Source organism: Aegilops tauschii, chromosome 2 (genome assembly GCF_002575655.3).
Source record: "Aegilops tauschii subsp. strangulata cultivar AL8/78 chromosome 2, Aet v6.0, whole genome shotgun sequence".
In the NCBI taxonomy this organism is placed as follows: Eukaryota; Viridiplantae; Streptophyta; class Magnoliopsida; order Poales; family Poaceae; genus Aegilops; species Aegilops tauschii.
Genome location: NC_053036.3, coordinates 552,196,366 through 552,220,167, shown reverse-complemented (window position 1 = coordinate 552,220,167; position 23,802 = coordinate 552,196,366). Strand labels below are relative to the sequence as shown.

General features: G+C 42.0%; 1 pseudogene; it reads left to right on the top strand.

Moving 5' to 3' along the window:
• Positions 1-23,802, top strand: part of LOC109737290 (B3 domain-containing protein Os11g0197600-like) — a 45,962-nt pseudogene that overhangs the window by 827 nt on the left and 21,333 nt on the right.

Here is a 23,802-nt window from a genome sequence, read left to right as displayed (position 1 = left end):
GATTCTTATACTCTTGTTATTGAGCTAACCATTGTCCGTGCGCACATCAAACTGTAAGAAGAATCGGAGCATCGTCCACCCAAGAAGTCCAAGGCTGAGGATATAAGGTCTCCATTTGGTGATTCAACTTCTAAGGCAGCATCATCAGGTAACAATTTTGTAGGTAATTACGAATAACCATCTAATGGATTGAATTCAAATTAACTGTTGAAAGATCGTGGATGTCGCCTAGAGGGGGGTGGGGTGGGGGTGAATAGGCGCTTTAAAATAATTACGATTTAGGCTTGAACAAATGCGGAATAAACCTAGCGGTTAATTTGTCAAGCACAAAACCTACAAAAACTAGGCTCACCTATGTGCACCAACAACTTATGCTAAGCAAGATAAACTACTAGGTGATAGCAATATATATGACAAGAAACAATATGGCTATCACAAAGTAAAGTGCATAAGTAAAGAGCTCGGGTAAGAGATAACCGAGGCATGCGGAGACGACGATGTATCCCGAAGTTCACACCCTTGCGGATGCTAATCTCCGTTTGGAGCGGTGTGGAGGCACAATGCTCCCCAAGAAGCCACTAGGGCCACCGTAATCTCCTCACGCCCTCACACAATGCAAGATGCCGTGATTCCACTAAGGGACCCTTGAGGGCGGTCACCGAACCCATACAAATGGCAACCCTTGGGGGCAGTCACCGAACCCGTACACGTTGGCAACCCTTGGGGGCGGTCACCGGAACCCGTCAAATTGCTCGGGGCGATCTCCACAACCTAATTGGAGACCCCAACGCTTGCGCGGAGCTTTACACCACAATGATTGAGCTCCGAACACCACCAACCATCTAGGGCGCCAAGGCACCCAAGAGGAACAAGCTCTAGGGTGCCCAAACACCCAAGAGTAATAAGCTTCTCAAACTTCACTTCCACGTATCACCGTGGAGAACTCAAACTGATGCACCAAATGCAATGGCAAGGGCACACGGAGTGCCCAAGTCCTTCTCTCCCAAATCCCACCAAAGCAACTAATGCTAGGGAGGAAAATGAGAGGAAGAACGAAAGAAGAACACGAAGAACTCCAAGATCTAGATCCAAGGGGTTCCCCTCACTTAGAGGAGAAGGTGATTGGTGGAAACATGGATCTAGATCTCCTCTCTCTTTTCCCTCAAGAACTAGCAAGAATCATTGGAGGGATTGAGAGTTAGCAAGCTCGAAGAAGGTCAACAATGGGGGAAGAACACGAGCTCAAAGGATAAGGTTCATTGGGGAAGAAGACCCCCTTTTATAGGTGGGGAAAAATCCAACCGTTATGCTCACAGCCCGCACCGAGCGGTACTACCGCTCCAAGGAGCGGTACTACCGCTAGGGCGGTAGTAGCCCTTTGAAACACAATAGCGAGGATGCAAAAAGCCAGAAGAACCATCGGAGCGGTAGTACCGCTTGACCTCACGGTACTACCGCTTGACCTCACGGTACTACCGCTAGGACTTGTGACGAGTTTTTGGTCCCGAGCGGAAGTAGCCACGGAAGTATTCGCGGTAGTACCGCTCCCAAGAGCGGTACTAAAAAATTACATCCGCAGCAGCCCCTTTTAAGGACACCAAAACTGACACAACTTCTACAAACGGACTCCGAATTCGACGAAACCAAGTTTGTTGGAAAGCTAGCGACAAGGACTAACACAATATTGATAGAAATACCAACAAGAAGCAAATGAGAAAAGGCCCAAAAGAAAATGGTGAGAACCCTTCCTCGGATAAGACCGGTAAAACCTCCAACACCGAAAACATCATAGAAGACGCATGCAAACTCCGTTTTCGATGAACTCAAGCTTGTCATCAAGATGACCATAAGCTCTAAGACTCACAAAGAGAATCAAACAAGAACCAAGAAACATGATGCAAGGATGCAATGGTTTGAGCTCTCGACGAACGATACGATCAAGTTACTCACTTGAGAGCCCCCCTTGATAGTACGGCTATCGATCCTATAACCCGGTCTCCCAACTACCACCATGAGACCGGTAAAATAGAAAACCTATCAAGGGCAAAACTTTGCCTTGCACATGATCCACTTGAGCTAGATGATGACGATCTTGTCCTCCTCAAGATGGACCACCTTTCTTGATTGTGTTGGGTCGATGGAGACTAGATGATTGCTCCCCATACTCCACTATGGGTGAGCCACTCTTCGGCAGATCTTCACAAGTCCATTGACACCACAATGGATGGCAAGCTTCAAGCACTTGATCTCTTCGTGATGCTCCACTTGAACTTGCACACGGCAATCTTGATGATGATCACCACTTGATGTCATCCTTTCCATGGGTTGTATGATATCTTCCTCTTGACGCAAGCCCATGGACACATACCTAACCCCACATAGACTCTCACATAGACCATGGGTTAGTACACAAAGTGCAATGGACAATGCTTACCATACCATGGGATCACTTGATCCCTCTCGGTACATCTTCTACGCTTTGTGAGTTGATCAACTTGATTCACTCTTGACTTAGTCTTGATCAACCTTGAATCTTTCCAACTCTCTTCGTTTGGATGATGTCTTGAAGGTAAACATGAATGATCACACAATCTTCTTCTTCAAGTCATGCTTGCAATAAGCTCAACACTCACATGACCAATCTTTGGACAATTCCTTAATAGCACCTTGGTCAACCCATAAACTCCTTGAAACCAACACATGGACTTCAAGAAATGCCTATGGAAAAAATCCTTCAAATATAACTCAATGCAACCATTAGTCCATAGTGAATGTCATCAATTACCAAAACCACACATGGGGCACCGCATGTCCTTTCAACTGTTGTGATGGATAAATGTTGTCAAATGATTCATAGGCTCTTGTTATTTAGCTAACATATGTGCACATCCATTGTAAGTAGAGTTGGCTAGTCGACCATCCAAGGAGTCCAAAGTTGAGGGGAAAAGCTCTGCTGCTCCTTTAATTGTTTGTACCAGGTTTGCCATTTCAGCATCTAAAATACCTTCTAAAGGGGCAGCATGAAGTGGAAATTTGGCAGTTAACTAAGAAGAAGCCTTCGATCGAGAATCTATTTCAAAATGAGTAGTACTTGTTTTACATGTACGCACACATATATATTGGTTGAGATGGCTTAGATGGTGTGTCAGTCTTGATTCTAGTAGCTAGATATAGCACTGGTCTTGTACTATAAAATGATTCCAATGTATATGCTCTTGTCATCGAGCTAATGAACTTTTCCCGCGTATAGTTCATACATGTGTATTCGCGCCAGAATCCATGTGCAGGCAGAAATCTTTTGGTAACAAATATGGTATGGAGGCTCAGTTCACAATGTTCAAAAAGAGCAATGGTGAAAACCAACCTAGCGGAGGTAAATCTTCTTTCTTCCTTCCTTCCTGTAAACCAACCTTCTAGTACTAATTAGAATAAACTTGAAGTGCACTATCCTGATATATATAGTCTGCATCTTTTTATACTAGTTCTCCAAGGTTACAAGAAGGCCGGGATTAATGTCGCAGAGGCGTCCAGTAACTCAAAGGGAGAAGGAAGACGCCATGGAGAGGGCACGAAGGTTCAAATCCACGAGGCCCTTCACCGTCAAGGCAATGAAGCACAACGATGTCTATGCCTCGTACTTCATGGTAATTGATGAATTCAGTTTCTTCTCTCGATACTCATATTCTTAAATTGCATTGCTCTCTGACTGATTGTGATTGACCTGCAACTGCAGATCATCCCGGACAAGTTCATGAAAACATTCCTACCCAAAGAGAGCAGGAAAATGACGCCATGGGACACACAGGCGAAGCCATGGAAGGTATGGTACAAGTACACTGGCACTACTAGTGAAAAGCCTAGCAGTAGCGCGGGTATTTGGTGTAACAGTAGAGTGGGGCTACACGCGCTACTGATACATGTTAGCTGTAGTGTCGTATCAGTAGCGCGTGTAGCCCCACTCTACTGTTATACATGGCTAGCAGCAGCGAGCTTTAGTTCAACGCGCTACTGCTAATAGCTGCAACGCTTTTAACTTGGGCGCGCTACTGGTAAGAGCGTGCTGGTGCTAACTTTATTCGCCTCGCTACTGTTAGTTTTATTAGTTTTTGTTTTTTTCCGGAATATTTGTTTTGTATTTGAATAGGCTTTATACAATAATCTTTAGCATATCATACACATACAAATGTAATCATAACATCAAATCATGTCATCACCATAATCATCATCCAACACAAAGTGGTCTCTCGTCATCATCTTGAAAATAGCGATACAAGTCTCGATTACTTGCAACTACATCGTCATCCATCGAAACAATGATATACGCGAGAAGAGCTATTACTATGAGTGAGAGCAGAACTATGCAGTACATGAGTTCGTATCCCTCTCTCGCATTAGCGTGAACCTAAACTAACTAATGGTTGTCACTCGGATACCGAAAACCGGTACACCTGGGCCTGACACTCCGGCAACTCGTCGTATACTCCTGGCGTTGCACTTCTTCGTCATCGATGATCTATGCTCCTGCATCGTCACATGAGTCGATGATATGCAACATACATAGTTGAGCAACAGAAAGAGACAGATCTTCGCTAGTTGAGGAGGACGGTTTAATTACGTCACAAATAAAGTTTCGTTGTGCATAACTCAAAGTTTAGTCATTCAGAAAGTATGGACTAAATGGACACATTGTCAATCACTCCAACATGTCGTTCCATCCATCCAAGTCAGGGAGATAGTCCCCGAGCTTAGTGAAAGGCTTCAGGTCAAGACGCTGAGCGGCTACACATGTTCGGACGTCTTCCCGCGACATTTGCTCTTCCTCATAGAACAAACCTGCTTTGTCGAGGACCTCCTTCACGATGACTTGGGCAAGTTCACGCTGGATGTGATAGAACTCACCTCGAAGTCGATGATCTAGGATATCTCCTACGTTCTTTGCCCATTGCAGAATATGGGCATCGCCGGATTTAGGTGACATGCGAAGGTTCTGCTGATCTCGTCTGTACTCCAGCATGTGGTGTAGGACATAGAATCCATCACTAAGAGTATCACTCGGTTGCTGGATGCAGCAGAAGTCGGTCTTATGGTCAAAGGCGGGCCTGCCGTCCCTTTTCTTCTTGTCCTTGACCTCTCCACCCCGTACGCCGTAGTAAAAGATAGCACTGTCAAGAACAGACTTGATGTGGGTGTAATCCTTTTTGTTCATGTTCTTCGACGAGTCCAAGTAAAGAGTGTGGGAGTATCGGGGGTATAGGATGATGAGGACGGCGCGCCCGCCGCTGCGCAAAATAAGTATACCTCAAATTAAATAGCCTCCACCGTGCAAATGAATGATTGAAATCGAAGGAAGGATATCCGCGTGGTTGACTTACACGGGATGATAAGGCACGAGAATCGCCTCCTTGTCCTTATTGGCGACCATGAAATTGGCGATGTAGTCCCTTGCGTATTCGTGGTGCTCTGCGCAGACTGCCAAGAAGCCCTCGTGCATGAAGTACGGGTCAACGACACACATATAAGGTATCTGCTCATTCCCGATGATGTAGTTCATGTACAAGGCATAAAGGCGGACAAACATAAAATCCAGCTTCTTCAAGTGAAACATGTCGAAGATGTAATCGAATCGAAGGAAGAACTTGTCCGCGGGGCATGTGTGGACGTACGACCTTTGCCGCGACACGTTAACCACGTAGAGTGGGTATCCTGGATTTTCCGAGGCGATGAGGCTTTTCTCTCTCCGCAGCACATCGTCATGAAGTCTCCTTAGATCGCCATGTGTGGCCTCTAACGCTGCCTTAGGTAGGATTGGTTCACCGGGGATATGCCATTTTGCCGCATCGGGGATAGGTATACGGTCTTGAACCCGAGGCTGCTAAGGCGGCTGGATCCTAGAAGCAACTTTGTTGCCTTTCCTCGGTCTCTTCCTATGCTTCTTTCCTACTGGAAGTTCGTCTATAATACGTTCAGCCTCTGGAGGCGGCAATTCAGGCACCGACTCATGTCGCTCAAACCCTGAGTACTCATCATAGGGGCCAGTATTGAGATACTGTTGAGTGTCATCATCATCCTCATCCTCATCTATGACAACGTCATCAGCGACTAATTGAGCCTCTTCCTCACCCCTTCCACTATCACCCAGCACGACAACCGACGCTAATTGGGTGGGTGGGGTGTTGATGTTCATACCTTGCTGAGGCTGCGTGCTCGTGGGTGTGCTCCCAGCCGCCTCCACACGAAGCAGACTCTTTGGCCACAACAGGACCCACCCATTGCAACCACCAAGCCGCCGCGGGGTCTCGTCGTCATCCCCCTAGTACCGGAGGAGCCAAATTCTCGTGGCCCGGTTTGACACTAGCCACGGAAACCTTGAAGACGTCCGGGGGTATCGGCCAGCCATGGAACAATGGTTCCTTCGGCTTCATTATCGTCGCCTTCCCCACGTCCACCTTCTGGTCGCCGATGGTGTACAATATGGTGCACGGGGTTACGTCGGCCTGCAAAGACATGTCTGCGATGTGAGACATCCGAAAGGCAACGGAAACAGGAGATTATACATTTACTGAAGAGGGCCGGTGTGATAGATACCGTGAGGGCGTCGAGCTCAGCCAAAGACGAAGCACCACCGAGCACGTCCGAGACGGAGGACGGGCTGCTATGAGCAGGTGCGGGAGCCGGTGTAGGTGCAGGTGCTGGTGCAACGCTACTCGAGCTGCTCCCGAAGAAGTTGGCAAGGGGAAAGTCCGCTGCATTTTTTCTGGATTTTGCCTGCTCCAACTGAGAACGGCCGGAACCAAGACACCAGACATATCTGCAATCGCCTATTTTGCTGCAGCGTACACTGTTGCGACTGTCTCAGCTGATTTCTTCTCAACCGCAATCTCAACCTTCTTGTCGATGTTTTCTTCAGTTAACCTCCGTCTTTCCTTTCTCTCCTCCGTGGTCTCACGGTAGTACTTCTTCCACGTGGCGCCGTCTCCGACACCGTGCACGCGTCCATACGACGGCCGAGTGTCCATTGGGAGTCCTTTCAATATGTTCAACGATCGGTTGAATGGGGTGTCCCACTTGGGCCTCACCAATGCCTCAGACGGCGAGTCGCTTTCGGCCGCAATCCTGTGCTGCTCTCTCTGCAAAAGGAACAAGGATCGTTTACAAATATGACTAAACATGCAGTCGAATTGACCAGAAACTAAAATTACCAGCAGTCTCATGAACTCCGTCGTGACCGGGTCCGTCTCGAAAACCTTCTTGACTGGGTCCCAATGGTACCGGGCCCTCAGGACGTGATAACCCACAAGTATAGGGGATCGCAACAGTTTTCGAGGGTAGAGTATTCAACCCAAATTTATTGATTCGACACAAGGGGAGCCAAAGAATATTCTCAAGTATTAGCAGTTGAGTTGTCAATTCAACCAGACCTGGATAACTTAATATCTGCAGCAAAGTATTTAGTAGCAAAGTAGTATGATAGTAACGGTAACGGTAGCAAAAGTAATATTTTTGGGTTTTGTAGTGATTATAACAGTAGCAACGAAAAAGTAAATAAGCTAAGAACAATATGTGAAAAGCTCGTAGGCATTGGATCGGTGATGAAGAATTATGCCGGATGCGGTTCATCATGTAACAGTCATAACATAGGATGACACAGAACTAGCTCCAATTCATCAATGTAATGTAGGCATGTATTCCGAATATAGTCATACGTGCTTATGGAAAAGAACTTGCATGCCATCTTTTGTCCTACCCTCCCGTGGCAGCGGGGTCCTAGCGGAAACTAAGGGATATTAAGGCCTCCTTTTAATAGAGTACCGGACCAAAGCATTAACACATAGTGAATACATGAACTCCTCAAACTATGGTCATCATAGAGAGTGGTCCCGATTATTGTCACTTCGGGGTTGCCGGATCATAACACATAGTAGGTGACTCTAGACTTGCAAGATAGGATCAAGAACTCACGTATATTCATGAAAACATAATAGGTTCAGATCTGAAAATCATGGCACTCGGGCCCTAGTGACAAGCATTAAGCATAGCAAAGTCATAGCAACATCAATCTCAGAACATAGTGGATACTAGGGATCAAACCCTAACAAAACTAACTCGATTACATGATAAATCTCATCCAACCCATCACCGTCCAGCAAGCCTATGATGGAATTACTCACGCACGGCGGTGAGCATCATGAAATTGGTGATGGAGGATGGTTGATGACGACGACGGCTACGGATTCCCCTCTTCGGAGCACTGAACGGACTCCAGATCAGCATGTTGGCACGCAGGGTAAACCATTATAAGCTCATAGCTAATTAAGCATGGCATAAGTAACTATAATCTCTAATTGTCATTGCAAACATGTTTATTCATAATAGGCTGAATCAGGAACGATGAACTAATCATATTTACAAAAACAACAGAGGTCGAGTTCATACCAGCTTCTCTCATCTCAATGAGTCCATCATATATCGTCATAATTTCCTTTCACTTGCACGACCGAATGATGTGAATAATAATAATAGTGCACATGCATTGGACTAAGCTGGAATCTGCAAGCATTCAATAAACATGAGAAGACAAGGCAATATGGGCTCTTGGTTAAATCAACAATAATGCATAATAGAGCCACTTCAACAATTTCATCATGGTCTTCTCCTATCGACCCCCAAAGGAAAGAAATAAAACTATTTACACGGGAAAGCTCCCAACAAGCAAAAGAAGAACAGGAAATATTTTTGGGTTTTCTTTTTAATTATTACTACTACAGTAAGAAAAGTAAACTAGCTAAAGCTACAACTAATTTTTTTGTTTTCTTAAGGTTTATCCGACACACAAGAAGAAAGCATAAAAAGGAAAATAAACTAGCATGGATAATACAATGAAAGAGTATGAGCACCGACAACTAGCATGAGTGTGTGAACATAAATGTAATGTCGGTGAGAGATACGTACTCCCCCAAGTTTAGGCTTTTGGCCTAAGTTGTTTTATTGCCACGACTGGCCTAGCAGGATATCCAAAGTTATTGTTGGGGCCGTACTGAGAAGAAGAAGCCTCTGATTGCCACTGGTTGGCAATCATCTCCGGATCCCACTGGTAATTAGACTGTCGTGGAGGATCAAATTGTGGTTCCGGCTCTGGCTCTGTGGCTGATGTAGGGTTCCGGTACACTTGGATGGTCGCTAGCGGAACGAGATACTGGCCTGCAGATAAATGAAACAGGGAAGGAGCAGGCAAGGTAATAGTCTCGGGGTGACTTTTATCAAATAACAATTTGTATTTAAGCGCCCTTTTCCTATTCTTAACAATAAAATCATGCGCTACCATACTCTTATAATCTAAATAAATAGTAGGCATCAATTTTTCTTCTTTTTCATAGTGCCTAATAGGTATGTTATAGTATGCAGTGAGGCGTGAGGCGAAGATGCCTCCCAAGATGGGTCCCTTAGTACGGTTAAGATTTAACCGCTTTGCAACAATAGCGCCCATAATAAATGTGTCATCACGAAACAAGGCATGGCACAAAATAATAATATCTGGGACACTTAGGTTTCCACAGTTTCCGCGACCAATTAAGCATCTACTTGCAAATATAGCAAAGTAACGTAGAACAGGAAAATGTATGCTAGTGATTCGTGCGTCGGAAACCTTCCTTGTTTCCCCTACAACAATTGTATCAATAAACCCCTCCACATCGTTACTATGTTGTTCCTCTATGAAACCCGGAAAAGGTAACTTGCACACTACACAGAATTCACGAAGGGTCATCTCCTTATACTCATCATATAAATAAAAATCCACCATAAGTGGTGACCTCCTAGAATGGAAATGAAAATTTTGCACAAAGGTATTGGTGAGTAAGAGATACTGTTCGCGTTGGTCACGGAGGATGTCGGTGAGGCCTGCATTCTCAGCCAACTCATAAAAATCATCATAAATCCCGGCTGCTCTCAAGAAATCATCACAAGGCCATTCACACGGCCGAACTTCCGTGGTGCGAGGCAGATTATATTTAGGCCTCTCTGCTTCTTCACTTTGCTTTTCCTTCGAGCTTCGGCTCGATGAGCCCCTCAAAAATCTCTTCATCATTTTCTGAAAATTTCTGAAATTTTTAGTAACTTCAAATAACAATGAACCAAGCTCAGCAAAATTGATAGCAACTACTCCTACAAGTGCCTAGAGCCTATATCATGCATTAGAACTACTTGGAACCATATAAATTTGACATGCAAGCTCAAGAACAGGGTCACCTAGGCAACACAAATTTGCAATGAATAAAGTATTAGAACAAAAACTAATTGGACCAATGGAGGGGTCACATACCAATGAACAATCCCCCAAAGCAGTTTTGTGAGAGGTGCTTTGAGCCAGGAGATCGAAAATTGCAGCAAAATGAGCTAGAACTCGTGCTTGAGCTGGTTGGTGATTTTTTTGCGAGGAAGAAGGAGTGTGTGGGTGCAGGAATAAGTGGAGGGGAGCCACCATGGGCCCACGAGGCAGGGGGCGCGCCCTGGACCCTCGTGCCCAGGTGCTTGCTCCCCGTGCTGTGTTCTCAGTGCCAAATATTTTCAAATATTCCAGAAAAAATCATATTAAATTGGCAGGGCATTTGGAGAACTTTTATTTTCGGGGTATTTTTATATTGCACGGATAACTCAGAAAACAGACAGCAAAAATACTATTTTTACTTTATTTCAACTAAATAACAGAAAGTAAAAGGAGGGTATAGAAGGTTGTGCCTTCTAACTTCATCCATCTCATGCTCATCAAAAGGAATCCACTAACAAGGTTGATAAGGTGTCGTTAACAAACTCATTCCGAATAACATGGAACCAGAGAAATTTCGAATAACACTATGTTACCTCAACGGGGATATGCACGTCCCCAATAATAAGAATATCATATTTCTTCTTAGCAGTAGGAAGAGGAAATTCAAAACCTCCAAAAATAATCGATGGAATTTTTCCAATAGAATTGATACTTTGGACTTGAGGTTGTTTCCTCGGAAAGTGTACCGTATGCTCATTACCATTAACATGAAAAGTGACATTGCCTTTATTGCAATCAATAACAGCCCCTGCAGTATTCAAAATGGGTCTTCCAAGAATAATAGACATACTATCGTCCTCGGGAATATCAAGAATAACAAAGTCTGTTAAAATAGTAACATTTGCAACTACAACAGGCACATCCTCACAAATACCGACAGGTATAGCAGTTGATTTATCAGCCATTTGCAAAGATATTTCAGTAGGTGTCAACTTATTCAAATCAAGTCTACGATATAAAGAGAGAGGCGTAACACTAACACCGGCTCCAAGATCACATAAAGCAGTTTTAACATAGTTTCTTTTAATGGAGCATGGTATAGTTGGTACTCCTGGATCTCCTAGTTTCTAAGGTATTCCACCCTTGAAAGTGTAATTAGCAAGCATGGTGGAAATTTCAGCTTCCGGTATCTTTCTTTTATTAGTAACAATTTCTTTCATATACTTAGCATAAGGATTCATTTTGAGCATATCAGTCAAACGCATAGGCAAGAAGATAGGTCTAATCATTCCAGCAAAGCGCTCAAAATCCTCATCATCCTTTTTCTTGGATGGTTTAGGAGGAAAGGGCATGGGTTTCTGAACCCAAGGTTCTCTTTCCTTACCGTGTTTCCTAGCAACAAAGTCTCTCTTATCATAACGTTGATTCTTTGATTGTGGGTTATCAAGATCAACAATAGGTTCAGCCTCTACATCATTATCATTGCTAGGTTGAGCATCAACATGAACATTATCATTAACATTATCACTAGGTTCATGTTCATCACCAGATTATGTTTCAGCATCAGAAATAGAAATATCATTGGGATGCTCAGGTGTGTCTACAACAGGTTCACTAGAAGCATGCAAAGTCCTATCATTTTTCTTTTTCTTCTTTTGAGAAGGACTAGGTGCATCAATATTATTTCTCTGAGAATCCTGCTCAATTCTCTTAGGATGGCCTTCAGGATGCAGAGGTTCCTGAGTCATTTTACAAGTTCTAGTAGCCACTCTAACAGCAAAATCATTATTCTTACTATTCAATTCATTGAGCAAATCATTCTGAGCCTTAAGTACTTGTCCTACTTGAGTGGTAACCATAGAAACATGTTTACTAATGAGTTTAAGTTCACCTTTAACTCTAGACATATAATCACCCAAGTGTTCAATCATATAAGCATCATGTTTTAATTTTCTACTAACATAAGCATTGAAGTTTTCTTGTTTGACAATAAAATTATCAAACTCATCTAAGCATTGGCTAGCAGACTTATAACGAGGAATATCACCTTCATCAAATCTATAGAGAGAATTTACCTTTACTACCTGTGTCGGGTTATCAAGACCATGTGTTTCTTCAATAGGTGATGGATTAAAACCATGTATTTCTTCAATAGGCGGTAAATTAAGACCATGTATTTCTTCAACAGGAGGTAAATTCTTAACATCTTTAGCTTTTATACCTTTTTCTTTCATAGATTTCATTGCCTCTTGCATATCTTCAGGACAGAGAAATAGAACAGCCCTTTTCTTCCGAGTTGGCTTAGGAGTTGGTTCAGGAAGTGTCCAATTATTTTCATTTGTCAACATATTATTCAATAGAATTTCAGCTTCATCTGGTGTTCTTTCCCTGAAAACACAACCAGCTCAAGTGTCCAGGTGGTCTCTGGAAGCACCGGTGAATCCATTATAAAAGATATCAAGTATTTCATTTTTCTTGAGAGGATGATCAGGCAAATCATTAAGTAATTGGAGAAGCCTTCCCCAAGCTTGGGGGAGACTCTCTTCTTCAATTTGCACAAAATTATATATTTCCCTTAAGGCAGCTTGTTTCTTATGACCAGGGAAATATTTAGCAGAGAAGTAATAAATCATATCCTGGGGACTACGCACACAACCAGGATCAAGAGAGTTAAACCATATCTTAGCATCACCCTTTAATCAGAACGGAAATATTTTAAGGATATAATAGTAGCGAGTTTTCTCATCATTAGTGAACAGGGTGGCTATATCATTTAATTTAGTAAGATGTGCCACAACAGTTTCAGATTCATAGCCATAGAAAGGATCAGATTCAACCAAAGTAATTATATTAGGATCAACAGAGAATTCACAATCCTTATCAGTAACAAAGATAGGTGAAGTAACATAAGCAGGATCATATTTCATTCTAGCATTCAGAGTTTTTTGTTTCACCTTAGCTAATAATTTCTTAGGATCACTTCTATCATTGCAAGCAAGAAAGTCTCTAGCAGTTTCTTCATCCATAACATAGCCCTCAGGCACAACAGGCAATTCATATCTAGGGGGAGAGTCTTCATCATCACTTTCATCAATATTATCAGTTTCAATAACTTCATTCTCTCTAGCCCTAGCAAGTTGTTCATCAAGAAATTCACCAAGTGGCACAGTAGTATCAAGCATAGAGGTAGTTTCATCATAAGTATCATGCATAGCAGAAGTGACATCATCAATAACATGCGACATATCAGAATTAATAGCAGAAGCAGGTTTAGGTGTCGCAAGCTTACTCAAAACAGAAGGTGAATCAAGTGAAGAGCTAGATGGCAGTTCCTTACCTCCCCTCGTAGTTGAGGGATACATTCTTGTTTTCTCGTCTTTCAAGTTCCTCATAATGACCAGCAGATACAAATCCCAAGTGACTCAAAGAATAGAGCTATGCTCCCCGGCAAAGGCGCCAGAAAATAGTCTTGATAACCCACAAGTATAGGGGATCACAACAGTTTTCGAGGGTAGAGTATTCAACCCAAATTTATTGATTCGACACAAGGGGAGCCAAAGAATATTCTCAAGTATTAGCAGTTGAGTTGTCAATTCAACCACACCTGGATAACTTAATATCTGCAGCAAAGTATTTAGTATTAAAGTAGTATGATAGTAACGATAACGGTAGCAAAAGTAATATTTTTGGGTTTTGTAGTGATTGTAATAGTAGCAACGGAAAAGTAAATAAGCGAAGAACAATATGTGAAAATCTCGTAGGCATTGGATCGGTGATGGAGAATTATGCCGGAGTGCGGTTCATCATGTAACACTCATAACATAGGGTGACACAAAACTAGCTCCAATTCATCAATGTAATGTAGGCATGTATTCCGAATATAGTCACACGTGCTTATGGAAAAGAACTTGCATGACATCTTTTGTCCTACCCTCCCGTGGCAGCTGGGTCCTAGCAGAAACTAAGGGATATTAAGGCCACCTTTTAATAGAGTACCGGACCAAAGCATTAACACATAGTGAATACATGAACTCCTCAAACTATGGTCATCACCGGGAGTGGTCCCGATTATTGTCACTTCGGGGTTGCCGGATCATAACACATAGTAGGTGACTCTAGACTTGCAAGATAGGATCAAGAGCACACATATATTCAAGAAAACATAATAGGTTCAGATTTGAAATCATGGCACTCGGGCCCTAGTGACAAGCATTAAGCATAGCAAAGTCATAGCAACATCAATCTCAGAACATAGTGGATACTAGGGATCAAACCCTAACAAAACTAACTCGATTACATGATAAATCTCATCCAACCCATCACAGTCCAGCAAGCCTACGATGGAATTACTCACGCACGGCGGTGAACATCATGAAATTGGTGATGGTGGATGGTTGATGATGACGACGGCGACGGATTCCCCTCTCCGGAGCCCCGAACGGACTCCAGATCAGCCCTCCCGAGAGAGTTTAGGGGTTGGCGGCGGCTCCGTATCTTAAAACGCGATGAATCTTTCTCTCTGATTTTTTCTCCCCCAACACGAATATATGGAGTTGGAGTTGAGGTCGGTGGAGCTCCAGGGGGCCCACGAGGCAGGGGGCGCGCCCAGGGGGCAGGCGCGCCCCCACCCTTGTGGCAAGGGTGTGGGCCTCCTGGCCTTGATTCTTTCGTCAGTATTTTTTATTATCTCCAAAAATAATCTCCATGGAGTTTCAGGTCATTCCGAGAACTTTTGTTTCTGCACATAAATAACACCATGGCAATTCTGCTGAAAACAGCGCCAGTCCGGGTTAGTTCCATTCAAATCATGCAAGTTAGAGTCCAAAACAAGGGCAAAAGTGTTTGGAAAAGTAGATACGACGGAGACGTATCAACTCCCCCAAGCTTAAACCTTTGCTTGTCCTCAAGCAATTCAGTTGACAAACTGAAAGTGATAAAGAAAAAATTTTACAAACTCTGTTTGCTGTTGTTGTTGTAAATATGTAAAGCCAGCATTCAAGTTTTTAGCAAAGATTATGAACTAACCATATTCACAATAACACTTAGGTCTCATGTTTACTCATGTCAATGGCATAATCAACTAGCGAGCAATAATAATAAACCTCGGATGACAACACTTTCTCAAAACAATCATGATATGATATAATAAGATGGTATCTAGCTAGCCCTTTCTGAGACCGCAAAACATAAATGTAGAGCACCTTTAAAGATCAAGGACTGACTAAACATTGTAATTCATGGTAAAAGAGATCCAGTCATACCCAATATAAATTAATAGTAATGGATGCAAATGACATCGGTGCTCTCCAGCTGGTGCTTCTTAATAAGAGGGTGATGACTCAACATAAAAGTAAATAGATAGGCCCTTCCCAGAGGTAAGCAGGGATTTGTAGAGGTGCCAGAGCTCGATTTTGAAATAGAGATAAATAATATTTTGAGCGGCATACTTTCATTATCAACATAACAACCAAAAGATGGCGATATCTTCCATGCTACACACATTATAGGCGGTTCCCAAACAGAATGGTAAAGTTTATACTCCCCCTCCACCAACAAGCTTCAATCCATGGCTTGCTCGAAACAACGAGTGCCTCCAACTAACAACAGTCCCGGGGGAGTTTTGTTTGCAATTATTTTGATTTGACTTGCATAAAGCATGGGACTGGGCATCCCGGTGACCAGTCATTTTCTCGTGAGTGAGGAGCGGAGTCCATTCCTCTTGAGAATAACCCGCCTAACATGGAAGATACGGACAACCCTAGTTGATACGTGAGCTATTCGAGCATACAAAACAGAATTTCATTTGAAGGTTTAGAGTTTGGCACATACAAATTTACTTGGAACGACAGGTAGATACCGCATATAGGAAGGTATAGTGGACTCATATGGAATAACTTTGGGGTTTAAGGGATTGGATGCACAGGCAGTATTCCTACTTAGTACAAGTGAAGGCTAGCAAAAGACTGGGAAGCGACCAACTAGAGAGCGACAATAGTCATGAACATGCATTAAAATTAACGAACATTGAGTGCAAGCACGAGTAGGATATAATCCACCATGAACATAAATATCGTGAAGGCTATGTTGATTTTTTTCAACTACATGTGTGAACATGTGCCAAGTCGAGTCTCTTGAATCATTCAAAGGAGGATACCACCCCATCATACCACATCACAACCATTTTAATAGCATGTTGGCACGCAAGGTAAACCATTATAAGATCCTAGCTAATTAAGCATGGCATAAGTAACTATAATCTCTAATTGTCATTGCAAACATGTTTATTCATAATAGGCTGAATCATCAACATTGAACTAATCATATTTAAAAAAACAAGAGAGGTCGAGTTCATACCAGCTTCTCTCATCTCAATCAGTCCATCATATATCGTCATAATTGCCTTTCACTTGCACGACCGAATGATGTGAATAATAATAATAGTGCACGTGCATTGGACTAAGCTGGAATCTGCGAGCATTCAATAAACATGAGAAGACAAGGCAATATGGGCTCTTGGTTAAATCAACAATAATGCATAATAGAGCCACTTCAAAAATTTCATCATGGTCTTCTCCTATCGACCCCCAAAGAAAAGAAATAAAACTATTTACACGGGAAAGCTCCCAACAAGCAAAAGAAGAACAGGAAATATTTTTGGGTTTTCTTTTTAATTATTACTACTACAGCAAGAAAAGTAAACTAGCTAAAGCTACAACTAATTTTTTTGTTTTCTTAAGGTTTATCCGACACACCAGAAGAAAGCATAAAAAGGAAAATAAACTAGCATGGGTAATACAATGAAAGAGTATGAGCACCGACAACTAGCATGAGTGTGTGAACATAAATGTAATGTCGGTGAGAGATACGTACTCCCCCAAGCTTAGGCTTTTGGCCTAAGAGTTGTTTTATTGCCACGGCTGGCCTGGCAGATATCCAAAGTTATAGTTGGGATCGTACTGAGAAGAAGAAGCCTCTGATTGCCACTGGTTGGCAATCATCTCCGGATCCCACTGGTAATTAGACTGTCGTGGAGGATCAAATTGTGGTTCCGGGTCCGGCTCTGTGGCTGATGTAGGGTTCCGGTATGCTTGGATGGTCGCTAGCGGAACGAGATACTGGCCTGCAGATAAATGAAACAGGGAAGGAGCAGGCAAGGTAATAGTCTCGGGGTGAATTTTATCAAATAACAATTTGTATTTAAGCGCCCTTTCCCTATTCTTAACAATAAAATCATGCGCTACCATACTCTTATAATCTAAATAAATAGTAGGCAGCAATTTTTCTTCTTTTTCATAGTGCCTAATAGGTATGTTATAGTATGCAGTGAGGCGTGAGGCGAAGATGCCTCCCAAGATGGGGCCCTTAGTACGGTTAAGATTTAACCGCTTTGCAACAATAGCGCCCATAATAAATGTGTCATCATGAAACAAGGCATGGCACAAAATAATAATATCTGGGACACTCAGGTTTCCACAGTTTCCGCGACCAATTAAGCATCTACTAGCAAATATAGCAAAGTAACGTAGAACAGGAAAATGTATGCTAGTGATTCATGCGTCGGAAACCTTCCTCGATTCCCCTACAACAATTGTACCAATAAACCCCTCCACATCGTTACTATGTTGTTCCTCTATGAAACCCGGAAAAGGTAACTTGCACACTACACAGAATTCACGAAGGGTCATCTCCTTATACTCATCATATAAATAAAAATCCACCATAGGTGGTGACCTCCTAGAATGGAAATGAAAATTTTGCACAAAGGTATTGGTGAGTAAGAGATACTATTCGTGTTGGTCGCGGAGGAAGTCGGTGAGGCCTGCGTTCTCAGCCAACTCATAAAAATCATCATAAATCCCGGCTGCTCTCAAGAAATCATCACAAGGCCATTCACACGGCCGAACTTCCGTGGTGCGAGGCATATTATATTTGGGCCTCTCTGCTTTTTCACTTTGCTTTTCCTTTGAGCTTCGGCTCGATGAGCCCCTCAAAAATCTCATCATCATTTTCTGAAAATTTCTGAAATTTTTAGTAACTTCAAATAAAAATGAACCAAGCTCAGCAAAATTGATAGCAACTACTCCTACAAGTGCCTAGAGCCTATATCATGCATTAGAACTACTTGGAACCATATAAGTTTGACATGCAAGCTGAAGAACAGGGTCACCTAGGCAGCACAAATTTGCAATGAATAAAGCACTAGAACAAAAACTAATTGGACCAATGGAGGGGTCACATACCAATGAACAATCCCCCAAAGCAGTTTTGTGAGAGGTGCTTTGAGCAAGGTGATCGAAAATCGCAGCAAAATGAGCTAGAACTCGTGCTTGAGCTGGTTGGTGATTTTTTTGGGAGGAAGAAGGAGTGTGTGGGTGCAGGAATAAGTGGAGGGGAGCCACCATGGGCCGACGAGGCAGGGGGCACGCGGGGGGGGGGGGGGGGGGTGGGCGCGCCCTGGACCCTCGTGCCCAGGTGCTTGCTCCCCCTGCTGTGTTCTCAGTGCCAAATATTCTCAAATATTCCAGAAAAAATCATATTAAATTGGCAGGGCATTTGGAGAACTTTTATTTTCGGGGTATTTTTATATTGCACGGATAACTCAGAAAACATACAGCAAAAATACTATTTTTACTTTATTTCAACTAAATAACAGAAAGTAAAAGGAGGGTATAGAAGGTTGTGCCTTCTAACTTCATCCATCTCATGCTCATCAAAAGGAATCCACTAACAAGGTTGATAAGGTGTTGTTAACAAACTCATTCCGAATAACATGGAACCAGAGAAATTTCGAATAACACTATGTTACCTCAACGGGGATATGCACGTCCCCAATAATAAGAATATCATATTTCTTCTTAGCAGTAGGAAGAGGAAATTCAAAACCTCCAAAAATAATCGATGGAATTTTTCCAATAGAATTGATACTGTGGACTTGAGGTTGTTTCCTCGGAAAGTGTACCATATGCTCATTACCATTAACATGAAAAGTGACATTGCCTTTATTGCAATCAATAACAGCCCCTGCAGTATTCAAAATGGGTCTTCCAAGAATAATAGACATACTATCGTCCTCGGGAATATCAAGAATAACAAAGCCCGTTAAAATAGTAACATTTGCAACTACAACAGGCATATCCTCACAAATACCGACAGGTATAGCAGTTGATTTATCAGCCATTTGCAAAGATATTTCAGTAGGTGTGAACTTATTCAAATCAAGTCTACGATATAAAGAGAGAGGCGTAACACTAACACCGGCTCCAAGATCACATAAAGTAGTTTTAACATAGTTTCTTTTAATGGAGCATGGTATAGTTGGTACTCCTGGATCTCCTAGTTTCTTAGGTATTCCACCCTTGAAAGTGTAATTAGCAAGCATGGTGGAAATTTCAGCTTCTGGTATCTTTCTTTTATTAGTAACAATTTCTTTCATATACTTAGCATAAGGATTCATTTTGAGCATATCAGTCAAACGCATACGCAAGAGGATAGGTCTAATCATTTCAGCAAAGCGCTCAAAATCCTCATCATCCTTTTTCTTGGATGGTTTAGGAGGAAAGGGCATGGGTTTCTGAACCCAAGGTTCTCTTTCCTTACCGTGTTTCCTAGCAACAAAGTCTCCCTTATCATAACATTGATTCTTTGATTGTGGGTTATCAAGATCAACAACAGGTTCAACCTCTACATCATTATCATTGCTAGGTTGAGCATCAACATGAACATTATCATTAACATTATCACTAGGTTCATGTTCATCACCAGATTGTGTTTCAGCATCAGCAATAGAAATATCATTGGGATTCTCAGGTGTGTCTACAACAGGTTCACTAGAAGCATGCAAAGTCCTATGATTTTTCTTTTTCTTCTTTTTAGAAGGACTAGGTGCATCAATATTATTTCTCTGAGAATCCTGCTCAATTCTCTTCGGATGGCCTTCAGGATACAGAGGTTCCTGAGTCATTTTACCAGTTCTAGTAGCCACTATAACAACAAAATCATTATTCTTACTATTCAATTTAGCTAGCAAATCATTTTGAGCCTTAAGTACTTGTCCTACTTGAGTGGTAACCATAGAAGCATGTTTACTAATGAGTTTAAGTTCACCTTTAACTCTAGACATATAATCACCCAAGTGTTCAATCATATAAGCATTGTGTTTTAATTGTCTACTAACATAAGCATTGAAGTTTTCTTGTTTGACAATAAAATTATCAAACTCATCTAAGCATTGGCTAGAAGACTTATAACGAGGAATATCACCTTCATCAAATCTATAGAGAGAATTTACCTTTACTACCTGTGTTGGGTTATCAAGACCATGTGTTTCTTCAATAGGTGATGGACTAAAACCATGTATTTCTTCAACAGGCAGTAAATTAAGACCATGTATTTCTTCAACAGGAGGTAAATTCTTAACATCTTTATCTTTTATACCTTTTTCTTCCATAGATTTCTTTGCCTCTTGCATATCTTTAGGACTGAGAAATAGAACACCCCTTTTCTTCGGAATTGGCTTAGGAGTTGGTTCAGGAAGTGTCCAATTATTTTCATTTGTCAACATATTATTCAATAGAATTTCAGCTTCATCTGGTGTTCTTTCCCTGACAACACAACCAGCACAAGTGTCCAGGTGGTCTCTGGAAGCACCGGTGAATCCATTATAAAAGATATCAAGTATTTCATTTTTCTTCAGAGGATGATCAGGAAAATCATTAAGTAATTGGAGAATCCTCCCCCAAGCTTGTGGGAGACTCTCTTCTTCAATTTGCATAAAATTATGTATTTCCCTTGAGGCAGCTTGTTTCTTATGAGCAGGGAAATATTTAGCAGAGAAGTAATAAATCATATCCTGGGGACTACGCACACAACCAGGATCAAGAGAGTTAAACCATATCTTAGCATCACCCTTTAATGAGAACGAAAATATTTTAAGGACATAATAGTAGCGAGTTTTCTCATCATTAGGGAATAGGGTGGCTATATCATTTAATTTAGTAAGATGTGCCACAACAGTTTCAGATTCATAGCCATAGAAAGGATCAGATTCAACCAAAGAAATTATATTAGGATCAACAGAGAATTCACAATCCTTATCAGTAACAAAGATAGGTGAAGTAACATAAGCAGGATCATATTTCATTCTAGCATTCAGAGTTTTTTGTTTCAGCTTAGCTAATAATTTCTTAGGATCACTTCTATCATTGCAAGCATGAAAGTCTCTAGCAGTTTCTTCATCCATAACATAGCCCTCAGGCACAACAGGCAATTCATATTTAGGGGGAGAGTCTTCATCATCAGTTTCATCAATATTATCAGTTTCAATAACTTCGTTCTCTCTAGCCCTAGCAAGTTGTTCATCAAGAAATTCACCAAGTGGCACAGTAGTATCAAGCATAGAGGTAGTTTCATCATAAGTATCATGCATAGCAGAAGTGACATCATCAATAACATGCAACATATCAGAATTAATAGCAGAAGTAGGTTTAGGTGTCGCAAGCTTACTCAAAACAGAAGGTGAATCAAGTGCAGAGCTAGATGGCAGTTCCTTACCTCCCCTCGTAGTTGAGGGATAAAATTTTGTTTTCTCGTCTTTCAAGTTCCTCATAATGACCAGCAGATACAAATCCCAAGTGACTCAAAGAATAGAGCTATGCTCCCTGGCAACGGCGCCAGAAAATAGTCTTGATAACCCACAAGTATAGGGGATCGCAACAGTTTTCGAGGGTAGAGTATTCAACCCAAATTTATTGATTCGACACAAGGGGAGCCAAAGAATATTCTCAAGTATTAGCAGTTGAGTTGTCAATTCAACCACACCTGGATAACTTAATATCTGCAGCAAAGTATTTAGTAGCAAAGTAGTATGATAGTAACGGTAACGGTAGCAAAAGTAATATTTTTGGGTTTTGTAGTGATTGTAACAGTGGCAACGGAAAAGTAAATAATCGAAGAACAATATGTGAAAAGCTCGTAGGCATTCGATCGGTGATGGGGAATTATGCCGGATGCGGTTCATCATGTAACAGTCATAACATAGGGTGCCACAGAACTAGCTCCAATTCATCAATGTAATGTAGGATGTATTCCGAATATAGTCATACGTGCTTATGGAAAAGAACTTGCATGAAATCTTTTGTCCTACCCTCCCGTGGCAGCGGGGTCCTAGCGGAAACTAAGGGATATTAAGGCCTCCTTTTAATAGAGTACCGGACCAAAGCATTAACACATAGTGAATACATGAACTCCACAAACTATGGTCATCACCGGGAGTGGTCCCGATTATTGTCACTTCGGGGTTGCCGGATCATAACACATAGTAGGTGACTCCAGACTTGCAAGATAGGATCAAGAACTCACATATATTCATGAAAACATAATAGGTTCAGATCTGAAATCATGGCACTCGGGCCCTAGTGACAAGCATTAAGCATAGCAAAGTCATAGCAACATCAATCTCAGAACATAGTGGATACTAGGGATCAAACCCTAACAAAACTAACTCGATTACATGATAAATCTTATCCAACCCATCACCGTCCAGCAAGCCTACGATGGAATTACTCACGCACGGCGGTGAGCATCATGAAATTGGTGATGGTGGATGGTTGATGATGACGACGGCGACGGATTCCCCTCTCTGGAGCCCCGAACAGACTCTAGATCAGCCCTCCCGAGAGAGTTTAGGGGTTGGCGGCGGCTTCGTATCTTAAAACGCGATGAATCTTTCTCTCTGATTTTTTCTCCCCCAACACGAATATATGGAGTTGGAGTTGAGGTCGGTGGAGCTCCAAGGGGCCCACGAGGCAGGGGGCGCGCCCAGGGGGGCAGGCGCGCCCCACCCTCATGGCAAGGGTGTGGGCCCCCTGGCCTTGATTCTTTCGCCAGTATTTTTTATTATCTCCAAAAATAATCTCCGTGGAGTTTCAGGTCATTCCGAGAACTTTTGTTTCTACACATAAATAACACCAAGGCAATTCTGCTGAAAACAGTGTCAGTCCGGGTTAGTTCCATTCAAATCATGCAAGTTAGAGTCCAAAACAAGGGCAGAAGTGTTTGGAAAAGTAGATACGACGGAGACGTATCAACTCCCCCAAGCTTAAACCTTTGATTGTCCTCAAGCAATTCAGTTGACAAACTGAAAGTGATAAAGAAAAACTTTTACAAACTCTGTTTGCTCTTGTTGTTGTAAATATGTAAAGCCAGCATTCATGTTTTCAGCAAAGATTATGAACTAACCATATTCACAATAACACTTAGGTCTCATGTTTACTCATGTCAATGGCATAATCAACTAGCGAGCAATAATAATAAACCTCGGATGACAACACTTTATCAAAACAATCATGATATGATATAATAAGATGGTATCTAGCTAGCCCTTTCTGAGACCGCAAAACATAAATGCAGAGCACCTTTAAAGATCAAGGACTGACTAAACATTGTAATTCATGGTAAAAGAGATCCAGTCATAGTCATACCCAATATAAATTAATATTAATGGATGCAAATGACATCGGTGCTCTCCAGCTGGTGCTTTT